General features: G+C 32.8%; 2 protein-coding genes across 4 annotated transcripts in view; both read left to right on the top strand.

Annotated features, from left to right (window-relative positions):
* The window catches only part of LOC127847878 (uncharacterized), a 286,419-nt gene that overhangs the window by 234,725 nt on the left and 36,353 nt on the right, over positions 1–15,341 (top strand). The gene's annotated exons all lie outside the window — the stretch shown is intronic.
* The window catches only part of LOC127847877 (uncharacterized), an 86,108-nt gene that overhangs the window by 34,414 nt on the left and 36,353 nt on the right, over positions 1–15,341 (top strand). The window contains exon 2 of one of the 2 annotated variants that reach the window (XM_052380093.1): positions 581–821. The exons of the other annotated variant lie outside the window; for it this stretch is intronic. The gene's annotated coding sequence lies outside the window, so the exon portion shown is untranslated. The remainder of the gene's footprint in view (positions 1–580; positions 822–15,341) is intronic. 2 annotated transcript variants of the gene reach the window in all.

The raw sequence follows: 15,341 nt of genomic DNA on the forward strand, positions 1-15,341 counted from the left end.
TGTACTTAAGTGCCGTATTCCAAAGGCTTAACCTGTTGTTTTTTCATATCTTTGTTTAAATATATCTCATTTGAAATTGAATCACATTGAGCATAAAAGGAATAAATCGCTACTAGTAATATTGAAAAGGTAAAAAAAGCGAACCGATACCTTTAACTTCCCGAACATATGGCACGAATTGGAAGAAAACATACTTTGACACGCGCCAGATGAGTAAGCAATACAACGCTTTTGAGTTTTAGCATGATTTAAAATAATTTATAATTAGTCTTCTTTTTAAATTTCATCTATCGAAACGAAACGGATGCGTTTTGTTAGCAAAACAATTCTTATATTTTACAGATTCAGCTATTTTTAATTTTATCGCATACTTTTTAAACTGGATAGATGCATAAAAAATAGAACATGCATCGCACAGATTCGAGTGTTATGTCGGAACATAAACTACCAAAGAATGAGAGGTGTTTATCTATATCGACCTTTAGATTTAACCAGCAATTTATGTTCGTGCTGATTAGATTGTCACGCGGAAGTTTTAAGACAGTAAGCAGATAACCCAGTTTCTCTCTATCTCTCCTAGGCACACGGTATACCCATCGAGCCAACTGCATGTTATTCATAACGAAATGCAGTCTGACAAACCAGTAACAAGCGGACTGTTTACGTGGTTTTGTAACCTGATTGTGTGGTTTCGATTTGTCAAGTCAGTGGGTGGAAACTGCGCTGCGCATGTGTATTGAAATCCATGGTTGCGAAGGTCGAGCTCATCATATTTACATTACGAATAAAGGAAAGATGAATATTCCATTTCCTCTTATTTTGTAAGTAGATTTTTATAGTTTTTTATTTCTTGTAGATGGTATAATTTTTTGCTTTAAATTGTACAATATAACCGAGTAAAGTGTGTTAAGGGCCATGTTCTGTGGTAAATCGCCTATTGATGTTGTTGTCTGGACGATTAACACACGCATATAATACTTGTTGTGCTTGGCTGTTATGTGTGAATGTTTTCTTTGAGAACTTTGTGTGATTATTCAGTACGTTAGTTTTCTGTTTAATGAGAGATATCTACGTTTGTATTAGATAACGCATAAAATCCTGACCTTGCATGTAAGTTATTGATGTGTATCTTAGCGATAATCGCGTTCGTGCACGTTTGATAATCAATTCGTTCGTACTTCTGCATCGTCTATGGTTTATTTTAATTTTGAACGATTGTAACTTAAACATACCGATAGCTCACTCGTGTTCCCCTATGCTCATTTGGCCGTATCAATTCTTTTTTTCTAAAGTTAGCTCATGAGAAATGCATTGAAATTCATTTCAACACAAGTAATGCAATGCACGTTGTTTTCCGCGTTTAATATAGAAGTAAATTCAGCCATTCTACCAACCTCCGCGCAGAGCTTTGACTGGAAACAGCATAGCTGGATCAAATCCCTGCCTTCATAACCAACCACGTGTTGATAGCCTTGCGACTTGGTACAATAATTGTACCGTTGTTATTTTTACTTCTGTTTTAATTTATGTGATTAATTTTTTTACTATGAACCTAAACTTATACAATTGTTTTAATATAAAAGAAAATGATACTACTTTTCATAATATAATACTTAAACCTAGGGCTGGATGAAGCTGTTTCAGGGCCCAAGGCAGCACATGTTTCAGGGGGCCCCTTCCCTCTGGTCATCTTCTGTATATTGAAAATCATACTTGATACTACAACTACAAAGAGCAGAAAACTTGCATTTGTACACAATTGACAGTTACATTATATACATACCAAAACAAGTTACACAATGTGTAATTTTTTATTAACTGAACTTATGGTGTTCCATAAATAGTTTTTCACGCGTGAAAATGTTGAAAATAACATCCTACCTTGACAGTTATTTACTGAAATTGTGAAGTATATTCGAACAGCGATTGCAACGTTTGGAAATGTTGTCTGTAGCTGATCTCCATCTCACTACAGCCGTTCGCTCATGTTGGTGATGGTTCTGTCTTGGCCCGCTTCTTATATGGCTTTGAACTAAACGAATTGGTCAACAAAAGACGCCTCAATGTCATCTGAATAAGACTCCACTAGATGCGTTGCACATTTCCGTAGATCATCCCAGGTGAGAAATTCAAACTCTTTTATGAAACCAAGCAGTTTGTGAAGACCAGATTGTGCGCTCAACCGCTTGCGAAGTTCATCAATGAGAGAATCAACTGTGCTGTAGAATGTGTGAATTCGAAAGTTGTCGCGTGCACTTAGCTCCAAATTCGCATATGGTGTCGTACTCTCGTCACGAAATAGTTTCCGCCGTCTTTTACGCTTATTCGAATCCTTATAGTTGTTGATTGCAACAAACGCTTTGGCCTTCTCTTTAATGTCGTCAAACATGTAGAGATGTTATCATGTCCATTCGGACAAGTCGTATAATTAACAGAGAAACAAATGGTTCTGAATGGATATACAACACAGAACGAAAAATGATAGCATAGTAAATCAAACCGAACAAAACAGTCACAATTCAATATACATTAAGAAATTGGTAAAATCACACATAAAATTTCTACTGCAATCCCGATAGAGTCGTTATATGGCGTAATAAAGAAATATTATATATTGGGAAACTGGCCTTCCGTTTGGTGCCCCATAACAATTGGGGGCCCAAGGCTGCAGCCTTGTTAGGCTTGTGCTTACCCGGCCCAGCTTAAAGCAAACAAATAAAATCCTACCAGATCTGGTAGGATTTTCTTGCGATGGCAGAGATTGTATGTGCAAGCAAGGAACGACAACTCTTTGTGGAGATTGCCGTTGACTAATTTGGCCGGTAAAATATCGAAAGATGAATGATAGATTAAATAGTGTACACTTAATAATTGTAAATGTAAGATATATCCACAGGTTTATTTTTTTTACTTGTACTAAAACATCATATAGATATACTTTGTATCAATATCACAATTTAGAATCATGTATTGAATGTCAAGGTTCATGTTATAAAAATAATCAAATGGGATCTTCTTAAGTTTACGAGATAAGTTAGTTGATACGATAAAATCACGAGAAATAATACATGATAAGCGCATTATTGATAAAGGGATTAAAGTGTTTTAAAATTTTCAACAAAGTAGGCGAGTTTTATAGGCGTGAATTTGACCCCAACTAGATGCACTATCGTAAAATGTTGTTGTGCAATAAAACTTGTTTTCTTTGTGATTTCATGAATATATAATTTGTGACTATATAAACATTAATCGATATCATATTAATTTTGTGTTATTTTGATGAATATCTATATTGAAAAGAAAATATTTTGTAAAAAATGACATTGGAATATGCCTCATTTAGGAAAAAAGTGTCAAAGGTTATGTTTAAAAATAAAAAATAAAAATAAAAAAGAAAGTACTGTAAATGCACATACTCGTTCGGTAAGTTTCTTTATCTATTGAAAATTATAGCTGTCGTAAAGCTTTTTTTCTGATGAATTTGAGTGTCGTCTCGTATATTCTCTAAAACTTTGCTTCTTTTAGATCCTTACATCCCATAGAGCTTAACAACCGTATGCTGCTCTTAAAATAACACAATATTTGTTAAGGAGTAATATTTTCAAGTTTTATTGAATGAACTATTCAATCACTTAACTTGCAATTGCATTGCAGGCTAAAAATGTCCAGCGTCCGCCTAGTAGTCAGGTAAATTTAACCCCCTTAAATTGCTACAAAAGATATTTTGACTGATTTTGATAGGGTAGAAGGTACTTTATAACATATCAAAACTGAACCGAAATCGGACCTCCGAAAAGTTGTTTTTTAAGATGGCCGCTTAGATAATTTTTATGTCAAATAGTTTTGGAGACAATAAAAACTTTGATTGAATTGTTAACATCACTTAGCAGTTGAATAATAAACAAAGCCACATTATTACATTCAGCTGACGTCTATTTCTTGATACAAAATCACCTTTGTCCATATCATTTGTGTCAGAGCGTTAAATTGTCGGTGTCGCCTCCTAGTAATGGTGATCTTAATGAAAATGTATTTGATGCGTTGTCTATGGTGCGTTTTATTTTAGTGATGCAGTTGATACTCGTTATCGTTTTTTATTTCATCGTGCCCCAAGAAGTTACGGTTCTGTTGCTCTGATAACCATTGACTTTTTCAATGGTGTTACAGTCGATCTCTTTAAAAAAATGCGATTCGTGATATAATGAGGTTTATGTTTATTAATGTATACATTTTAGCAAAGTGTGAGCGTCATATTAAATGGTTTAAGTCCCCAATGTGTTTTGGCATTGACCGTTCCAAGCCTAGGACCCCAGATTGATTTATGTCCGTATTGTTGTTTATTAAAGTATAATGTTTTCAGTTGTATTAATTGTGTCTATATGTCATTTAAGTAAATAGCTCAAGGCTAAGTGTGACGTTCGGAGTACTATAATGCCGGTTTTAACCCCCAGTCTTTTTGCATAGATCGTTCCAAGGCAGTGATACCAGTTTTACTGATGTGTGTGCATTAATTATGTTCAAATGCGTCTTGTCTAATTCATTTCTTTTTGTTTCTGACTGTTTGGAAACTGGTTGATTTGTATATATTAATTAAATTAATAACTTAATTGTATTACAAAAAGTTTTGCCTTAAGTTTCGGCTGATATACACTGTATGTGTATTTTAAATATTGCTGACATACATGTTTAACATACCATGTTAAAACACGTGATAACGATTGACATTAAATAAAAATAGCAAATCTTAGACGTGCTTGATATAAACTTAAACTATTTTTATAAGCATGTTTGATTATTATTGGGCTAAATATCAACTTAAACAATTTATAAGCGTTGACACGTTTACAATATTGACAATATATTACAGAAACTGCAACATCCTTGGCGAACTTTTTTTCGGTCGAGATATATTATTTTCAAACTCGGTCGAGCTATCATAGCACATTTTATGAAATATGAAAACGTGAAGTAGATGTCAAGATTTGTATGTAATAATTATTTTGCAATATATATATATATATATATATATATATATATATATATATATATATATATATATATATATATATATATAGAGAGAGAGAGAGAGAGAGAGAGAGAGAGAGAGAGAGAGAGAGAGAGAGAGAGAGATAGAGAGAGAGAGAGAGAGAGAGAGAGAGAGAGAGAGAGATATATGCGTGAACAACCAGATACACAGACATACAAACAGACAGACAAACACACATACAGACATATTCTTATTGGAGACTTCGGCGTGTGCGCCTAGCTACGGTGCAGAATGAAGCAGACATACTGTGAAATCCCCATCACCAAAAAAGATGGTTCATTCACAGTTATATACTCCATACTTTTACCGCAACACATCTTCCAATGTTGAAACAGTTTACATACACAGAAGAGACAGTTACATGAACATTTATTACAAACATGAAATCATAGTTGTATTTGGGTAGGATCCAATAAGGATTCATTAACTACCCTAACACTATGTTAGAGACACACACACACACACACACACATATATATATATATATATATATATATATATATATATATATATATATATATATATATATATATATATATATATATATATATATATATATATATATATATATATACGATTTCGTTTTGCTTGCATTCATAAGTTCTCTTTTCGAAACACATCATTGGTATTTAAAGCTGGTCAAATCAACCGGTAGCCGTCAATCGATTTAAATATGGGAAATAGATTGATAACGATAGATGTAGTGAGTCCAATGCCAACATTTGGATTTATGTTATCAATCACTTGTTTGAAGGTGTAGCTGAGTATTATCACTTCTTGAGGGAAATCTGAAGCGGTAACGATGATGCTTATAGAATTGTCTGAATAAGTGTAATTGACGTATACGGAATCATACATCGTATTATTGGGAGTCGAAATTCTAAATATTTATTAGAACATTAAATTGGTTACATAAATGGAATAAGCAATGTTCTATCGACACATCTGTCACATTATCTAAAATGAACACATGTATAAACTATTTCTTAATATTTGCCCATATAATAATTATATTTTCATTCAAAAAAGTAAATACCTGTAATTTTTTTCTAGAGCGTTTGTCAATAGAACAGTTGATTTTTGTGGTGGAAGTTTGGGTTATAACATTTCACGTCTGACTATATGGTAGTTTAAAAAGTATTGCACTATATAACTGATTTCTGAATTTATACACACAATATAAAGTGAAATTTAAATAACAGCCTCTGGTTAGACGTTTAACCAAGCATTAAAATGAATTATCGATTTGTATGTTACAATAACATTGCTAAATAAATTTTGTGTTGAAATTGTTATTGAATGTTATTTAGAATTATCAGTATTGGAACTTTTGTACATCAAATAAGTTACTAGATTTTCTTCAAACTAAAAAAAATGTTAGTTTTTTTTCTGTAGTTTAAAAGGTTGGTTGTAGTTTAAACGATTATAAGTTTAGTTGCATATTGATATGTATTAAGCCGAAATAATTAGTGTATGAGTTATGTTTACGTAATTTACTAGTATGTAGGTTATTCGTGTTAGTTTATCTCAAACGCATCCGATAAGTTGAATCTTATAATGTGCGAAAAACAAGTCAAGTAACCTTAGTAGTGGTTGAAATGTTCTGGACTCCAAAAAGACATGCAACCCATCCGCATCGCCATCTTCAATTATATTAAGGTCAAACTGACACCTTAGAGTTAATGCCTACGCCGATGTTATACCTCAAAGACATTTCATGTTTAAACTAATTATCTATATATTATTTAATATATAAACTTTAGGTTAAACATATGTTTTATGCTGATATGTCGATAATAAAAACTGCAGTACGACAAATATATACGAAGCGCCCATTTTTACACTTTACATGTATGTATGATTATGACATGTATATTTTTGTTATATATGACAATAGGTTTTTCACATTGTAATTTCTTTCGAAATACACTACTTGTAGTAACCTTAAAAACCTCTTACGAGTATCGTATGATACTCGACAAATTTCATACCCTTACGTTCCTCCACATTTTTATAAAGCCAAAATTGACTTACGACATGTTCATACAGTAGTGACCTCTAGTCATGACATTTGGCGTTTTCATTCTATAATACACTACTGTATTTTTTTCATTTCCACTTTAAAGGGGTTTTAACCAGCTTCTTATAATATTTTACAATTGAGGTTGTCATCTTTCTAATGAGTTCTACTTTGAATTGGCATGATCTTTGTTTAATCGATTGGAAAAATGCATCTGGATCGAAACACGTTGCGATATTATTGTAGCAACTTTAAAAGTCGCAGTGATATTTAATATATAACCATATCTTCTCTTTCGAAAAATTAGTACTTTTAAAAAAAAAGTCAACTTCTGGTCTAATTATAACCGCATTCAATACTAAGAATCGAAACCCTATTCGAAATACTGAATGATCACCATTATTATCTTATTTCTGTGTTATGGAGATGCAATCGTCGACCATATTTGTAAATACTTTATTACTTACATTTTACGCGTAGAAACAAAAAAAATGTTTAATATGATCCGACAAAAACAACTTAATCACACGTTGGTTTAAACACTAAACAAATAAAAACCTAAATATTCATTTGTGTAATCTATTAAATGAAAATAATTTTATGTATGACATGTATATCATTTAAATAAATATACTGAACTTGAATCACCAGGGCTAGATTCATATCTCAAATTGATAGAGTACGTACAACTGTACAGATAATTTAAAGGTATATTAATGATTAGGTCACGAACAAGAACATTTATTGGCTATGAATTGTTACCATTATCAGTGAAAAACAAGAAATGGATACTTAATACATTAATATAACGTTTATTACTTCTTTTATAGACATACTTCTTTAAATCTAATTATCACTCATTCACAATATATATGTTCTTAATTATATATGGGAGGAAATTCATCTCTTCAAAAATGTTCAAAATGGTCAACATGTCCTCAAAAGAAAGTATTATTGCATTTTCTTTGACTTCTTTAAATATATGATCAAAATATAACTCAAACGTATACTTATCATAAACACATACCATACTGCAGTCAGGTTCACTTTGTGACGGGTGATTTGTTTTTTCTGACACCCATGCCTTTGACCTAACATAAAACTTTGACAAACAAAACGTCATAGTAGGATGGCGTCCTCGTCTCCATCGGTGTAGTTGTTGAAACTTATGGTGGTGATGATGAAACTGATATCCTTATTTATTTGTAACAATAAACATTTAGGTTCATGTCATCTGTGTTCCACCAGCTATTCATCCTCTGTTTACCTTTGGTGTAATCATGGCACACAAATACACATTCTACCGTAAAACTTCCACCCGTGTAATAAAATCCTGCTGCTAATAACACAAACTGGTCCGGTTTTATTTTGAGTTGACATGCGACACACTTGTGTGTGTATAACGTCTTCATATATTAGGTGTTCAGATTGGAACTCGAGTTCCTTAAAAACATTGAGTGTGACTATCCGTCTAACATTTAAATAAAAAGTTGAACACATTATTTTAAACTATACACTGTTTCACACTCTCTCACTTGTTAAAGTAGCGTTTCCTTCACAAACATTATATCGTGATTTCCCATTTTACATTACTATGATGAACTTATCGGTTAGTGAACAATTTCTTCTTTAAACTCTGGAGACTATTTTTCAAGACAATATTTGCCGACATGCTATTATGTTGTTGTGTTGAAATAACTACGCACAGCTATGCTTTTTGAACTGCGCTAGTGTGTGTATTATTTACGTTTAACCCTCTTACCTTTAAAAGAAAGTCAAAATGTTTTAGCTCAGTCAATCTAGCCCAAAATAGGCTTAATCTCAAACAAATTGCAACAGAAAGTATGCTGACTGATTTTGATACTTCAACCCTCACTCTTAAACATATCAAAGTCAAGAAGAATCTAAAGAGGGGAAAACTAAAAAAATCAGTTGTAGTGAGTGTCTGTACGGAAGAAAATTACAAAATAAATATACTCAATCACATAGTTGATGATTGTGCTTGGTCTGTTTTTTTTGTTTTCAAATCTGCAATTGTAGGTGTCCTATGTTTTGAATTAATAAACTAAATAATACTTATTTATTTTTAAGTTTAGTAAGCACTTATAAAATTGTCAAATGAATAGTTATTGACCAAACAATATTTAAAAAGTGGGTGGGGTATTTCAATATCTACAAATTAGACAATGCCCGTCGAACGTGAACAGAAAAGTCTTTTTTATTAAATAAGTTTTATGTATCCAAATGAATCTCTATAGTGTGGACAAGTAATTATATGCTTTTACTATATTTTGCTTATTATACCCCCCCCTCGAAGAAGAAGGGGTATGCCCACCCCCCCTCGAAGTAGAGGGGGTATATTGGTTTGCACATGTCGGTCGGTCCACCAAATGGTTTCCGGATGATAACTCAATAATGCTTAGGCCTAGGATCAGGAAACTTCATAGTTACATTGATCATGACTTGCAGATGGCCCATAGTGTTTTACAGGTCACTAGATCAAAGGTCAAGGTCACGGTCAAGGCCACGTTTGGGGGGGGGGCATATGTCTCCCACCCCGGAACACTTGTATTAATATATATTAAATCATTGCTTTAACTAATTATTACCTGCTGCAAATTTTGGCAGACGATTTATCTAATTTAAAAAAGCAAATATCTGCCTTTTGTGGGCATGAACTTAAAGTATATTGTCCATATAGCACCCAAAATATTGTTACAAAAGGATTATTGACTTATTAAGCTGTTGGATTTTTTGAAATTGCTAGTTTATATTTTTGGAAGGATGTGTACATTTCATCTAAAAACCTATTGCTGTAGACGGATAAAAGTCAAGTTGACCAGAAACATGCTTCTTGTACAAATCAACAAGTTCGTCTCTTGATTCATTACAAGCAGAATACTGTCTTCATTAACTAATTTCAATCTGAGCCTGACATAAGCTGACCGATACAACCAAGGTCAGTCATAATACAATAAAAACAACCAAATCACACGAGAATACCTTTGAGGAGACTTTTTCATTGCATATTAGGTGGACCGCTTTTCAATACAATCGCTGATCAAAGTAACGAAAGCAGGTTGTTCATACTCGCATGCATGCTTACTGACAATACTTTTATGTAACAATATAAAGAAGTGAAACTCCAGCTGCTGGAGCAGTATTGAATTTTCATTAAAAACAATTAGTTGGTCCTTTATTTAAGGCAAGTGACCGATTGCCCAAACAGTACAAAACAGCACAATACAGCACAATACAAACCAACATAAACACAAAATATTAATAAAGCTGGGGTCACCGCCTTGGAACGGTCAATGCAAAGCATTGGGGGTTTAAACCTGGTTATAGAGCGCTCAACCTCACACTTGGCCCAGCAATATTCATAATACATTTAAGTGTAAATAAAATTTAACGTCATAGCATTGTAACACAAATTAAACAATAATAAAAGGGAATTAAAACGCATTCAATTTAATTACTATTTAATTACTCAATTGCATTGAAGATACAAGAGTAACAGAATTTCAACTTTTTGACGAACGATCAAATAAAACTATTAACAATTGTAAGCCTTTACGCTAAATAAATCTTGCAACAATTGAACAATTCTTTGTGTCATAAACTATGTATTTATACCAACAGATCAAATCACATCTGGGTTTGGATACACTAAATAGTTTTGTCTGAATAAGCAGTCTTTAAATCATTACTGAAAAGCTTTGCTGCTGCTTTCAAAAGTTTCTTTTTGTTTCTTTATAAGGATCGTCATATCTCTTTGCACAACACAAATCATAAAGTATTAATGCTGATGTTTTGTTTGCCATTTATCTCTGTCATAATCGCAGATTCCTCAAAATATTCGTCCAATCTACGTTCATGGTATTGAGCTTTATTAGCTTTACCATCACACATTTTCTTCATTTTGTCTGTAAAGTCATTAATAGTTATTTGTTTAGCCACATTTCGATTTAAAAAGTCAACTGCTTTCATGCGTCTCCTGTATCAGCGTCTTTTGGTCTTCCTGAGGATGTCTTGCTTTTTTTCAGGTGTTCTTGTTCGAAGTAGACAGGAATTGCCTTCCTGGTTCTGATATTGATATTGAACATTTGACGGTGTACGACATCTGCAGCTGCTGCTGGCAAGTCGGATACAATTTCTAAACGTGAACGAAAGTCAGCAGCCCAGTCATCTTTGTTTGTTTCACAGATGTCTTGAAATGTCCCCTGAAAGTCCAGAGTCCGAACAGCCAATACAGCATGGCCGCTTTTTGTCTTAATACATTTTGCTGGCTGAACAAAACAAGCAGTGTTCTGTAAAAAATAAATTAATCAAGTTTGGATCTTGATGCCTTACATTCAGATTGTTGGTTCTTCTGTTATTCATCCTGGGACATTATATATTGATTACAATACTATTTTCTACATTCCGCATGAACGAACTGACCGGGTCTGTCAAATATGGTATTACTTTGTTGTTGTTTTTTTGCTCCGTTTATCGAACTGCACCATTTCTTTGTAAGCTTTGCAGCTTTTTGCATCGTCTTTACAGATGTTGCAAATTATGCACAATTACTTGTTACTGGGCATTCTGAAATGAGACAAAACCTGTATACATATAATTAAAAAACCCTCAAATATTTAATTATAATAATTTAGAGTCAGTTTTGTCAATGTTTTTCTAGCGAAAGTTAAATAACAAAGGATTTTATTGCATGAATATGCTTCCGTAGTTTTTTGTTTTTCTCGCTGCCGCTATAAATCATTTTTTCAAGAGAGGAAAATAGCTTTATCAATCAAAAACATAATATAATGACACGTGAAGATTAAATATGACACACAACACAAAAGGAATGATTGAAGCTTCTATTTTGAAACGATACATTCTTTTTATTATTTTTTTAGATTATCATCAATTTGAAAACTCGAAAACACATAACATTTTTCATTCACGGACATTCTGCACCGTTAAAACCTGTATGGGCATAACTATAAATTATTTAACAAAATATATTGATTTACTTACTTTTCTCATTCGTATTAGTCCATTTTATACAATTTTCCGGCTTTTAAGATACTATCGAAACTTACGGCGTATCGATCAAATGCAGACGATGCTATTTGTGTTTAGATCTACGGTAGTAGACACGGTTCACAAAATATATTTTACAATTATTAAAATAAAATCATAAATTTTACAACTTTCCCCTACATGGATTTTTCTAGACTTTTTATATGATTAATATAATGTTTAAATCAACATATTTACGCACTTAGAAATTCTGTTGCAATTAGTTTGAGGTCAGTTTGACTGGACTATTTATACTTTGAAGTAGGGTTCGAGGAGTCATTGAGATGAGGATGCTAATACATGACCTGAGTTGTTTCCCATTGACAAAAATTCAACATGAAATATGACATTAGTGAAATGTATCGTTTCTATTAATATAAAACAAACTTTAACGGATTGCAATAATTGTATCGTTTTTTGGTGATCGCAGGATTCGAAAGAACGGCACAATATTAACAATATTGACAATTTCTGTTTGATTTGAGCAAATGTTCTTATAGTAACAAACTAATGTTTTGCATTTTCCAAAAATGCCATGATTCGTTTTAAACACGAGTTGTATTTAATTATGTGCCTTTATTACACAATGGTTGCACTGTTCTGTCCCTTTAGTCAAACGATGTGGCTTCTGCCTAAGAAAATGTCAGAGCTAGGTGTAAACTCTTAAATCTTTACAAAATAAAAAAGCTATATGCTTTGTGTGTATCACGTGTGTTTCTGGAATGGTACACCTATCAATGGTATGTTCTTAAGTGCCGTATTCCAGAGGCGTAACCTGTTTGTTTCTCGGTCTCGTTAAAAAAAAATTCGGAATTGTATTCCATTTCGCATAGTCGGAATTACTACTGGCAATACTGAAAAGTTAATTAAAGCGAACGATACCTTGAATGCTCCTTGTTGTTGTTTTTTTCAATTTGCTTTGACTTTACGAACTTATAGCACGAATTGGAAGAAAACATACTTTTTGACGCGCCAGATTAATAAGCAATAAAATGCTTATTAGTTTAAGCATGATTTCAAATCATTTGTCATTAGTCTGCATAAAATTATATCTATCGAAACGAAACGGATTCGTTTTTTAGCGAAACAATGTAATTATTTTACAGTTCCAGCTACTTTTAAGATTATCGCATTCTTGTTAAACGTAGATGCATAAAAATATAACATGCGACGCAAATTTTAGAATGCTATTTTACAAAATTAATAATTAATAAACAAAAGAAACGTGTTTGTATTGATTATTTAATTATTGCTATTTCGGAAATTGTATTACTAAATAATGAGAGGTGTTTATCTATATCGACACTGAAGATTAGGCACGCATTTAATTATCGTTCCGATGAGAGTGTAACAATGACGTTCAGCATCAAACAGTTGTACACGATTTTAAAACAGTAAGCAGATAAAACAGGTTCCCTCTCTCCCCTCGACACACTGTTAACTCATTGAAACAACAACACTTGATTAAATAAGATAATTGAGTTTGACCAACCAGTGACAAGCTGACTGTTCACGTTGTTTTGTCATGTGATTGTTTTGTGTGTGGGGGGGGGGTCACGTGAGTGGGAGAAAAATGCGCATCTGAATTGAAATCCGTGGCTGTGAAGGTCGAGTTTATCATATTAACATTAGGAATGAAGGAAACATGAATTAATACAATAACTCTTCTTAATTCATTAGTAGTAACTTGTACAAGTTTTATATTTCTTGTAGATGATATAATTATATTCTTTTAATTCATGAATGTAGGTGGGTGTGTTTAGGACTATGTTCAGTGGTAACTCGTCTATTGATCTTGTTGTCTGGGTGATTAACACAGGCGCGCGATACTTTTTTGTTTTACAGTTATGTACGAATGTTTTCATAGAGAACTTTATGTGACATTTCAGCACATAAGATTTCTGTTTAATGAGAGATATCAACGTTTACTTTTGATAACGCACGAAAATAGGACCTTTCATGTAAGGTATTGACCGGTATTTAAGCGAAAATCGCGTGTGTAAGTTTTATTATCAATATGTTCGCACTTTTGCACCGTTTAACGTTTTATTATTATTTTCAACGATTGTAATTTTAATCAAATCCACATGAGTTTGGTAATGACATTATTTTCACTTATTGCATCACGCTTCGGTGCAATCATATATTATATTATGCATAATATCTTATTTAAAAGGCATATATGTTGCCTACCTCAAACGGTTAAAACCATTACTTGAATCATCTTCCAGGAACGGCCATTTCAAAGAATTGCATGTTTTACTATGATTAAAGACATGGCTTACCTAACACTTCTTCAACAAATAGTATTCATTTGTATTTTGTCTTGTGTTTGTGTTTTCTTATAAACCTTCATTTTAAATGAGGAACCTATTCATGTTAAAGCGTCAATTGAATTATAATTTTACTGAAAAAAATTCTTACTGATCTTCTTAATTTGTTTTAATATGTCATTTCAATCGAGTGTAACACATAATTCAATCACGGGCACTCTTATTAAAAAAGCAAAACAAATAATTATATTTATGCGGCGAAGATTGTGATTGAATGATACTTATCCATCTTTTACCCATGTTCCTTGTAACGTAAGCGTTATTTTGCTCTGGCAGCAGGGCAATGACCTGATACCGTCTAATTTTGCACATACGCTTCATCTAATGTGGAATGTTTGAAATTACCCAGCTGATCTTTATGGATATGCGGATGACCATAAGCTAGCTTTTAAAATTCAAACAGGAAATTCTGAAATTAAGTCGACTGTTTTTCAGCAACTTAATAGTTGCCTTGATGACGTAATTAAGTGGATGTCAACCTTCAAACTAAAAATGAATGAATGAAAAACTGAAATTATTGTATATGGAAGCAGGCAACAGTTGGCGAAATTGAGTACTTCAAGCGCGGTTGTCGGTGGTTGCGAAATGAAATTTGTCAATCATGTAAGAGATCTTGGTGTTATCATGACCAACACACTTAACTTTGACAAACACATCCAGAAGAAGTGTCAGATCGCACATGCACAACTACGCAATATCAAAGCTATACGAAAACATCTTAGAAAAGAGTCTACTGCATCATTAGCACATGGATTAGTTCATTCGCATATTGACTTTTGCAATAGTCTTTTTACGGAAATTCCCGCTTACCAAATCAAGAAGCTACAGCAAGTTCAAAATCACGCCGCAAGAGTAGTCCTGAACGCATCTTTTG

This window comes from Dreissena polymorpha, chromosome 10 (genome assembly GCF_020536995.1).
Source record: "Dreissena polymorpha isolate Duluth1 chromosome 10, UMN_Dpol_1.0, whole genome shotgun sequence".
Lineage (NCBI taxonomy): Eukaryota > Metazoa > Mollusca > Bivalvia > Myida > Dreissenidae > Dreissena > Dreissena polymorpha.